Here is a 10,682-nt window from a genome sequence, read left to right as displayed (position 1 = left end):
GCAAGAAAAGAAGAAAAATAGTGAAGACATGAAGAAAAAGAGATGGAAGAAGTGAGGTATGCATTTGAGTTAGAGCTTTTGCATGCCCGTGCCCAACTGAAAGCGCAGACAGAGACAGAGACGACTTCTGCTGGGCACTAACCGTATTTGGTAATTGTTTACAACACCATGCTCTCCATTTACTCCAAAACAATACAATCCTGCAGTTCTCATCTTCTTGCACAGCAATTAGATGGTTATTTAAATTCTGGGAAAGCAATAATTAGCAAGATATGGTGAGGAAGGGGGAAGGGGTTATAAAAAGAAAATAGCTCGGTTTCCTTACTAAACGACTTGGAACTAACATGTCAACACAGTCAACCAAATAGAATTCATGATGCCAGCGTACATAAACAGAAGTTTGTGATGCCAGCGTACATTTGAGATACTGTATATTCAAAATAAATTAAATCAAACATTGCGTCATTCCTCAAAAGTGTCACTATTTGTAAATTGCATATTTTATAGACACATGGGGAGATCGGTACGAACCAATATACCGTTAAGTAAGAAACCAATTTCAGCTATTTATGACCACGCATTTAAATCTGGTCATGCCATTTCTAAGGAAAATTTCAAAATTACGGACAGACATAGTAACGTCAGCCAGTTGAGAATCTCGGTCTTTATACATTTTAAGACAAAACCCAGCTTGAATGAGGGCTTACCTGTTCAGTTACCGGTGACCCATTGATCCGTTTGGTCTGTGGGTTGCTGGTCTGGATGGGTGGTCATCATCTCTTGCGGGTGACTAGGTATATTAGTCATTGAGTCTTTTATATAGTTATATAATTGTGTGTAGTAAGTCTTTTTTAAGGTTTTATGTTCCTTGATTGGTTGATTTTAGAGCTAGTTGATCAGTTCATGAAAGTGTATCTTCCTAACTATGTACTTAGGATGATTTTATTAGTTTTTATTAATTTTACATATGATAATTGCAGATAGGCTGAAGATGACAGCCGAAATCTCCCGAATAAAGAAGATGATAGCAGCATTGACTATTTTATTCCTACTTATATATATATATATATATATATATATATATATATATATATATATATATATATATATATATATATATATATATATGTAGATATATATATATATATATATATATATATATATATATATATATATATATATATATATATGTATATATATATGCATATATATATATATATATATATATATATATATATATATATATATATATATATATATATGTATATATATATGCATATATATATATATGCATATATATATATATATATATATATATATATATATATATATATATATATATATATATATATATATATATATATATATTCATACAAAGCTGGTCTATTGTATAGTAAATACGATAGTTTATTCGTGATTTTATTTATATTTCAATTGTGCATTGAAAAGACGAATAGATGAGTTCCTGTCGTGTAGATTTAAGTTTATTATGTAAATTACAAAAGACTTTTGGCCTTAATTTCATTGTATTCTTCATTCAAGTCAATATATGTAAATTTACGTTATTTTTAAGAATTAACTTTTTTTTCACATATTTTGTTACAAAGTCTTACATAACTGTTTGAGATATGAAGAAGGGCTTATGTAAAGTTCTTTTACATTTCTTTTTTAAGGTATTGTGTCATGTTTGAGAGAAAATACGCCATTATTGGGCCATGTGCTTTGGGAGATTCTCGAGGGCCCTAGGGATGGATTTTATCTTTTTTTACTTATTTCGGGAACAAAGGGTGGGCTGAGCTAGCTGACTGTGAGAGTTCGTCTCCTTATTGCAAGGGTAAGCTTCCGTGAGAGTTGCCTGAAAACCCAGGAATCATCTCTTGACATTTTCATTTAGTTGGATACTCTGGCGTCGCTGTTAGGCCAACCCCTCATGCTTCCAGGTCTCCTGGAAGCTTCTGGAAGTAGCTAAGTTTCATATAAAGGCGATCCCAGGGTTGCATAGATCAGATAGAGAATCCCAGTCTTAAGTCAGAGTCATCTCCTCACCTCTCTCTCATACTCAGCCCAGTGTATTGTTTTAAAAGTGCTCGGCAAAATATCGAAGTTTTGGTGTGACAGGATTTAGTAAACATAGTTAGTACTTATAAAGACTCTCTTAGAGTTTTTGTAAATGGCCCTGTGGTAAGGTGAAAGATACTTGTATCGTGATCTAGTCATCTATTTTCATTAAGTATCACTCTTGAATATTGAATTCATATTTAATTTCAAGTAAAACAAGCGATTGTATAATTTCCATAAGTGTTATTTTTTCCTTAGTCTAAGGTTTATTCAGATATAATATTTCAAGTCAGGTCATTATATAATTTTCAGATCGTAACATTTTTGTCTTAATCTAAATTTTCTTCAGACTTAATATTTCGAGTGATTTGTTTGCTTTATGTAAATTCTTTCAAAGTGTTGTAATGTATATAGATTTTTTTTTTTTTTGTAAAGTGTATTATTTCAATCATCAGTGTTTATTACAACCTCGCTTATATCCTGTAAAGAATCATAGTAAGTTTGTTTGAAAAATTCTTAACAATAATTACCCAGCTTTGTTTTGAGTATACTAAAGAGACCTATGGATATTCAGTGTTTTATGTATTGCTGTCTGGGAGTTATATAACTGTCTCGGAGTTCGTGTATTAATATTTCCACGTGTAATAGATTTAATGTAAAAGCAAACAGGTGAGTTTGGAACTAGAGAGATTGTTTAGCTTACCAGCTGTATATATATATATATATATATATATATATATATATATATATATATATATATATATATATATATATATATATATATATATATATATTACTATATGTTTAGTTCCCAGACACGGGACCATAGTATAATATATTTCGGTGCCCAGATCAGGGAGGCATAATATATATATATATATATATATATATATATATATATATATATATATATATATATATATATATTATATATATATATATATATATATATATATATATATATATATATATATATATATATATATATATATATTCAGATATTTGCTCTTTATTAAATTGGGAAGGTACTTCAACTATTTGAAATTGGAGGGCGACTTATCAAGTGATGAAAATGTGAATTACAGCTGTTCTTTTTTTCTAATGAAATATGATCACCTGTAATTCCTTCGAATGGATGAAGGATCGTTACAAGGATTTAAAAGGGCTTTGGGTGTCTCTAAGACTTTTTAGTCCACCCATGGAGAATAAATTTGCTCTTGGGTAGAGCAATTTTGTTTAAACCTTTAGAGAGTTTTTATGATCTTGTTATTCTTGAACTCGCTGCTGTGTTATTGTTTAATACATTCGTTGGAAGTCTGTTCCATGTTTTTGTTATTTTGTATGTAGACCTAAAGAAACTCTTGCATTGAGCAGTGTTGTATCTTTTCAATTCCAGTATCCGTTATCTATGGACTAATTTGTGTAAAGCGTGAATAGATTGTTGTAGTCTACATTTGATATTCCTTTAAGAATTTTGAATCCCTCTATCAACTGTCCCCTTAGTCGTCGAATTAGTAAATCAAATAAGTTTAAACGTTCCATCCTTCATCTACAGTGAACCCTCGCTACTTCGCGGTTCGACCATCGCGGATTCACCACTTCGCGGATTTTTTTCATAACCCATATATATATATACATATTGGTAATAACAAAATCAACATACTGTACTGAATAATCAATATAATCGATGCAAAAACTAACCTATACACAGATGTATACAGTAAATGCGTTTGTTTCTTCATTATGATCAGAGAAACGTAAACAAAACATTGGTTGCCATTTTTTATCGTGCTTTTTGGCGTGTTTAGGAAACGCATGATATAAAATCGCCTTTAATATTTGTGCCTGTTCTAGTTTAGGGTACTGTAGTACATGCATTAAGTGTTCTGTACATTAAAGGGTAGTTTGTTAACAGTACTACGTACAAGGGAAGGTTTTAAAAGTCTGAATATACATGTTAAATAAATAGGTAAATATGGTGTCACTACTTCGCGGATTTTCACCTATCGCGGCCGGGTCTGGAACCTATCTACCGCGATAAACGAGGGTTCACTGTATATCCAAATTGTCTTTGTGTTTGCACTAGTTAGGTGGCCCTAACTTGTAACTACTTCCAGTCTGTCTATTCTATATTCTTCTTAATACTTGGAGCACAGAATTATACTCCGTATTTTAGATGGGGTCTGACTAGTAATGTGTACAGCTGTAGTATAGTGTCTTTGTTTCTGTATTTTAATTATTTCTTTATGTAACCTATTAGGTTTTGTGCTTTCTTTTCAATTTTTATACTCTGTTTGGTGAACTTCAAATCTTTGCTAATAATAATGCTTAGATCTCTTACTCTTGGTCTTCATTTGCTATTTCATTACCTAGGAGTGAGTAATCTGTTTGTGGGTTAGTACTGTATAACCTATGTGCATGATTTTGCTTTTCCCACAGTTGAAAGGCATTTGCCATTTTCGGGATCATTCTCCTGACTTAATTAGATCCTCACTTTAAAGCTTTTATGTCTTTTGCGTTTGCAACGTTTATGCCTAGTTTAGTATCATCGGCAAATTTGGCTATTCTACTAAGTAATCGCAAATCTATGACAGATCCTTGAGGTACTCTGCTTGTAACAGCTGCCCACTCTGAGGCTTTTCTATTGATTACAGCTCTCTGAGAACTGCTTGTCACCCAATTTTCGATCCATTCAGCTGGCTCGTCAATGATGCATAATGTTCTAATTTTATCCATTGATTCTTTAAGAAGAACTTTGTCAGAAGCCTTTTTCAAAGGCTAGGTATATGATGTCTATTGTGCTGCTTTTTTTCCTAAATGCTAAACATGATGTGGAAAAATTCCAACAGACTTGTCATACAGGATATCTTTTCTATCTTAAACAATGTTGGCTGTCTATCAAAAGATTGTTTTTCTCTATATGTTCTGCTATTGAATCTACTATAATTGATTGAAAATTTTTGAAAGGCACTAAAGTTAGACACACAGGCCTGTAGTTGCCAGGTTCTTCATTTGGTCCCTTTTTGCAGATTAGAGCGACATTGCCTAGTTTCCATCTATGTGGTACCTTTTATTTATTAGCTATCTTTTGGAACATTTTGTAAAAGTGTGCGGTTATATCTTCTTTTAGTTCAATAATCTCTCTTGGGTGAATATCATCTGAAACTGGTGCCTTAGCCTCCACGAGCCCCTTTTATTTCTTTATGACATCTACCATTATAGAAGTAATTCTGTTTAATGGTTGTGGCCCTATATATTTCATAGCTGATTCTACTCTAGTGAATATGGTTGTAAAATATGCTTGATCAGTTCGGCTTTTTGCAAATCATTCGTTATAAGTTTACCCTCTGTGTCTCCCAATGGGTAATTGTTGTTTACATGTGCAAAAAATTCTTTTGGGTTTCGTTTACTAGCTGAAGCCACTCTTTTCTCTTCATTAATCTTGGTATTTTTAATTAGTTTACCTACACTTTTACTTAACATTTTGTTCGGAAATTTCACGAATGGAGGTCTGTGGACCCATTGTTTTATGGTTCCCGTTTCTGCTTCTTATTATATTGGCTATTTCTCTGTTGAACCATTTTGGTTGCGGAGTTTCATTGAGTAAAAATTTTCTATGAAGTATACATTTGACTCTTTTTTCTTTATATATTTCTACAAAAGAGTCCTATTGTGTATCAATGTTCCCTGTTTCGTCATATTCTAAAGTATTGGTGTATTCCACCAATTGTATCCAGTTACATTGTCTGTAGTACAGCTTATTTTTTATAATTTTTATTTCTTTTAAATGAGGAATATTTACCTGAAACCTACCTATTTGTGGTCACTTTTGCCAATATTTTCGCCTACTGAGACACTGGATACCATGAAAGCGAGCCGCTAGGTTGTAACTGAGAGGTGAATGCAACTTAACTTTATCAAACAGAAATCAAGTTTATATACCAGGACAAGCAGGCAAGAACGTCACAAAAACTCAAACAAAATAAAGCATGAGGTAGCATGCTTACACGGGTTGGTTTATTATCAGAACAAGGAAGAGTGAGTGATAAGACAAACATGCAAAACTATTACAGTGTACGAGCGTATATGAAGCACGAACAGTACATGACTCCCCCATGAAAATGACATACATGTGAAATAGGATGCCCTGCTCTAGAGAGGCGTACTGTAGGTGGGTCGTCTGAAAGGATATTAGCATGTTTGAGGCAATCAATGGAAACCCAGTCTTCTTTGCCACGAATGTTAATTAAGAAAGCCTTCAGCGTACAGTGAATCATGAGGAAAGGGCCTCTGTAAGGGGGCATTAGCAGTGGCTCACTAGTTTTGGTGCACAGGAAAATGTGCATCGCTGAGTGCAGATCTGTTGGTATGTGTTGCTTCGCTAGGGCTTGTAAGTGTAGCTGCATGGAGGAAATTTTCCCATAACATGACATAAGCATTTGAGATTATTGGAAGACGTTGTACACAGAAAAAATTTGGCAGGGATGACCAGCGGGGGCGCCATACACCATTTCTGCTACTCAGACATCCAAGTCATCTTTAAAAGGGGTTCTTACTCCCCGGAGTACCCACGGAAGCAGAGTAAAGTCATTGCAGCTGGACATCAAAGCTCTTTTGAGGGTGCGATGAAAACATTCAGCCATTCCATTGGCAGCAAGGTTGTAGACGGTTGTCTGATGTAGGTTGATGCCCAGGAGATTTGCTAATGATGTCCACAATTGAGAGGTGAAAGTGTGAAAGTGGTCCCCCTGTCAGAAGTAATATGCTCTGGGATACTGAATCTCGCTATGCACCTTAAGAGTAAGGAAGATGTACATGAGGCAAATGCTGTAGTTTCCATGCAAATGGCTTCACGCCAATGAGTGGAGTGGTCAATGACGGTAAACAGGTAACGATGCCCTTATGATGTGGGTAGGTTAATTACCATGTTGACGTGAAGGTGGGCAAAATGACGGTGAGGTTGAGGAAAGGTGCCCACTCCTGAATTCATGTGTCGTTTCTTTTGAAGTTTGGATAAATTACAGGTGATGACCCAGTCCTTAGCATCCTTAGCAATGCCCTGTCAAATGAAATATGTCTTCAGTAGCTCTGCAGTATATTAGTGTGAGGGGTGGGAAAGACCATGAATGAAATCAAACACCTGTTGGCACATGGGAGCAGATATCCCTGGTCATGGTGTACTAGTACTGACATCACAGAGAAGGGGGGTGTTGGAGTTGTTGAAGGGGACGTCTTCCCAATGGAGGGATGTGCAAGATGTCCGACATACTTTGTACTTTGGATCTTTTCGTTGGTCTTCTGCTAAGGTGTTGTAATCTAATCCCAACGAATGGTAGCCAGTATGTTTCTTGGCAGAATTCGGTAATGGGATTAATTTTTCCAGGGATATGTGTGAAAGGTACAATTGTATTCATCAATGGCGGAGAGAAGTAGGCGTTGACGTGTGGACCACGTGTTGGACTGTCAAGTGAAGGTGTGCATCAGTGGTATGTGGTTTGTGTGGATCACGAAGGGTGTACTTTCTAAGAGGTGGCGAAAGTAACGGACAGCCAAATGCCTCAAAATTAATTCGTGTTTGAAGGTAGAGTAACTGGATTGCACCTTGGACAGGTTTTTACTGAAGAAGGCCAATGGTCAGGGCGAGCCCTTGACCACCTGCTTGAGTAGTGTACCAATAGCAATGTTCTTGGCATTGGTAGAGAGATGGAGAGGGGCATGTGGCACGGGAAAAGTGAGAGCAGCAGCGTTTGATAAGGGACCCCACTTCAGGTCTTTTGGCTTACCTTTGAGAAAGGCATAGAGGGTGGCAAGAGCGGTGGAAATGGTTGGCAGGAAATTGTGATAATAGATGATCATGCCCAAGAATTCTTGCTGTACTTTGACGGCCGAGGGCGTAGGGAAGTTCTTAATGACTGCTACCTTCTCAGGGAGAGGTGGACTCCTTCAAGAGTGATGCAGTGCCATAAGAATGATACTTTGTTGGCGCCAAAGGTACACATGTCGTACTATACTATAAGGCCATTCTGTTGTAGGAGGTTGAGCATGATGCATAGGCAACAGAGATGTTCTTTTTTGTAGGAAGAGAACACAAGTAAGTAATCTATGTAACATACACAGAAGGGGAGGTCCCCTAAGATGGTATCCATGAGGCATTGAATAGTTTCCCCAGCACTACTAAGGCCAAAACAAGAGTGATTGAAGGTGTATGTACCAAAGGTGGTGATGATGGCACTTAGGGATGTCTTCCAGGTTCATGGGCACCTGATAATACCCCTTCAGAAAGTTGAGCGTGGAGAAAACCTTCCTTTTGTACAAGTAGGAGGTCACGTCGACGATGTTTGGGAGGTGGTAGTTATCTGGTTCTGCCTGCATGTTCAGGCGCCTGTAACCCAAATATGGCTGCAGAGAGCCATCTTTCTTCAGGACAATGAGAAATGGTGATGGCCATGGGCTTGAGGCATTTTGGCAAAGGCCATTTTTTTTCTATTTTGGCAAACGTTTATTTAGTGGATCCCAAACGATATGCAGCCCGATGACTAAATGTGGAAAACACTGGGGGCCCCGTCGTCTTGATATGGTGATAAATACTGTGTTTGGCAGGAACCATGGGTGTTTGGCGAAATTTTGGACACAAGACTTCTGGTTATTATGTGAGGAGATGGGCGTAGGCATCCGTGGCTAAGCTGATGTGGAGAGTGAAGTCGGAGGGGGCTGGTTGAAGAGCCATCGACGAGTAAGAGTCTGCATTGACTACCCGTTGGAGAGCAACATTAACCAGGAGGTGGAAATGTGAGAGGAAATGAGCACCGAGGGTTGGCCATGTGACATTGGCAACGAGAAACTTCCATTGGTTTTTGGCGCTTCCAAACAATAATGTGAGGTTTTTGTAAATATGGGTGGAAATAGCTGATCATTTGGCAGGTACCAGGCAGACGTCGGCAGACTTAGGCAGATTACGTTATGCCCTGGAGAGTGACCTAGGTAGAAGAACATGTCAAGCACCCGTGTCTGCCAAAAATTGCACACCCATATCTGTATCCTGTAAAAAGGATATATTAATGACAGGGGAGGCCACTGCCACAAGTAATGAACTACTTACACGTTTTTTGTCCACTGAAAACTGTTTCTTTGCAGCACCCCCGAATCTGGAGTGGTAGTGGTATAACTGTGGCCGAAGGGCATCAGTAAGTGGCTGTAGAGGTCGTTAGTTGGGGCGTAAGTGAGTGGTGGCATATGTAGGTGGTGGATGGCTTTGTCACCGCTCCGGCAAGTCACAGGGTGGGCTTCAGTGTCTTACAGCATTCAAGTCAGCTTCGGTCAATGCTGATTACTTGACCTTTTCATCAGGAGTGGAGTTGTAAATGGAGGTCTTGGAGGTGGTGAAGTGGCTGTCCATAAATGTGTTGACTTTGGTCATCAGGTCCTTCTTGCGCAAAATATCAAAATTATGTATGTCTGCAGCAGGTTGCAGGCAAGCGATACTGGTCATTTCCTGCGTGGTGAGGAAAGCCTTTTGGTCCCGCAATGGTTGTTGAGAGAGCTGAAAAACCTTGGCTCTACGAGAGGCTGGTGGTGGAAAGTACTGCTGCAAGAAGAGGTTTCTAAGGACATATGCTACTAGGGTGTCCCTTTGCTTGGAAAGCCAATTGGAGATATCCAGGAATGTGTCCTCGGGGATCACCGCGAGGACATAGTCTGGTGCTTTAGCGAGTCCCGTCCTTGATGTGAGACTAGACCTCTGCGCACTGAAGCCAGGCGAACGTCACTGTACTGGCAAAGGGCGGTAGTTTCATGGGAGTGGCATTGATAGAAGAGTCAGAGTCAGAGGGCAGCATCATTAAACAGCAAGACACAGAAGTGAGGGGGAAGGCGGGAGGGAGCTGATCACTCCGGGGTAACCAATGGGAGAGTGAGCCTTTGCATTGTAACTGAGAGGCAGGGTGATTGCAACTAAACTTTATTAAACTGGTATTGAGTTTATATACCAGGACATGTGGGCAAGAACATCCCAAAAATTCATACAAAATATTGCATGATCTAGCATGCTTACACAGGTTGGTTTATTATCAGTGCAGGGAAGAGCGAGTGATAAGACAAAAAAGCAAAATTATGACAGTGCACGAGTATGTATGAAACATGTGCAGCACAATACTAAATTTTCTTCTGTTTTTAGCACGATATCTAGTATGTTGTTTCTCCTAGTTGGTTTATCGACCCACTGATGGAGAAATTCACTGTTGACAAATTCTGGCAGTCTGTGTCCCTTAGTGTATTATGTAGAATTCACAGTGTTCCAGTTTACTGCTGCACTGAAGTGTGCCATTAGGACTTCTAACTCATTGTTCACTTCTTGTTCAAGTTGTCTGTACAGCTTTCCGTCCTGTTCTTGCAATTTATGTGGTGGTCTATATATTACTAGTACTCTATAGGCATGATTTTTTCTATGGTGTTAGTATTTGCACTTGTTACTTCATATTTGGTTTTTAATTTAATGTATATTAGGTATTGGTGATTTTTAACATAGCGCATTACACCCGCCCCCTATATTCTTGAAAAGCTTGAAACCTGGGATTTCGTATTCTCAGATATTTTTTTTTCTTGAAATCAGGTCTCGGTAATGCCTA

Source organism: Palaemon carinicauda, chromosome 8, assembly GCF_036898095.1.
Source record: "Palaemon carinicauda isolate YSFRI2023 chromosome 8, ASM3689809v2, whole genome shotgun sequence".
Classification (NCBI taxonomy): domain Eukaryota; kingdom Metazoa; phylum Arthropoda; class Malacostraca; order Decapoda; family Palaemonidae; genus Palaemon; species Palaemon carinicauda.
The sequence above is the reverse complement of the archived record's forward strand: the minus strand, read 5'-3'. Positions refer to the sequence as shown.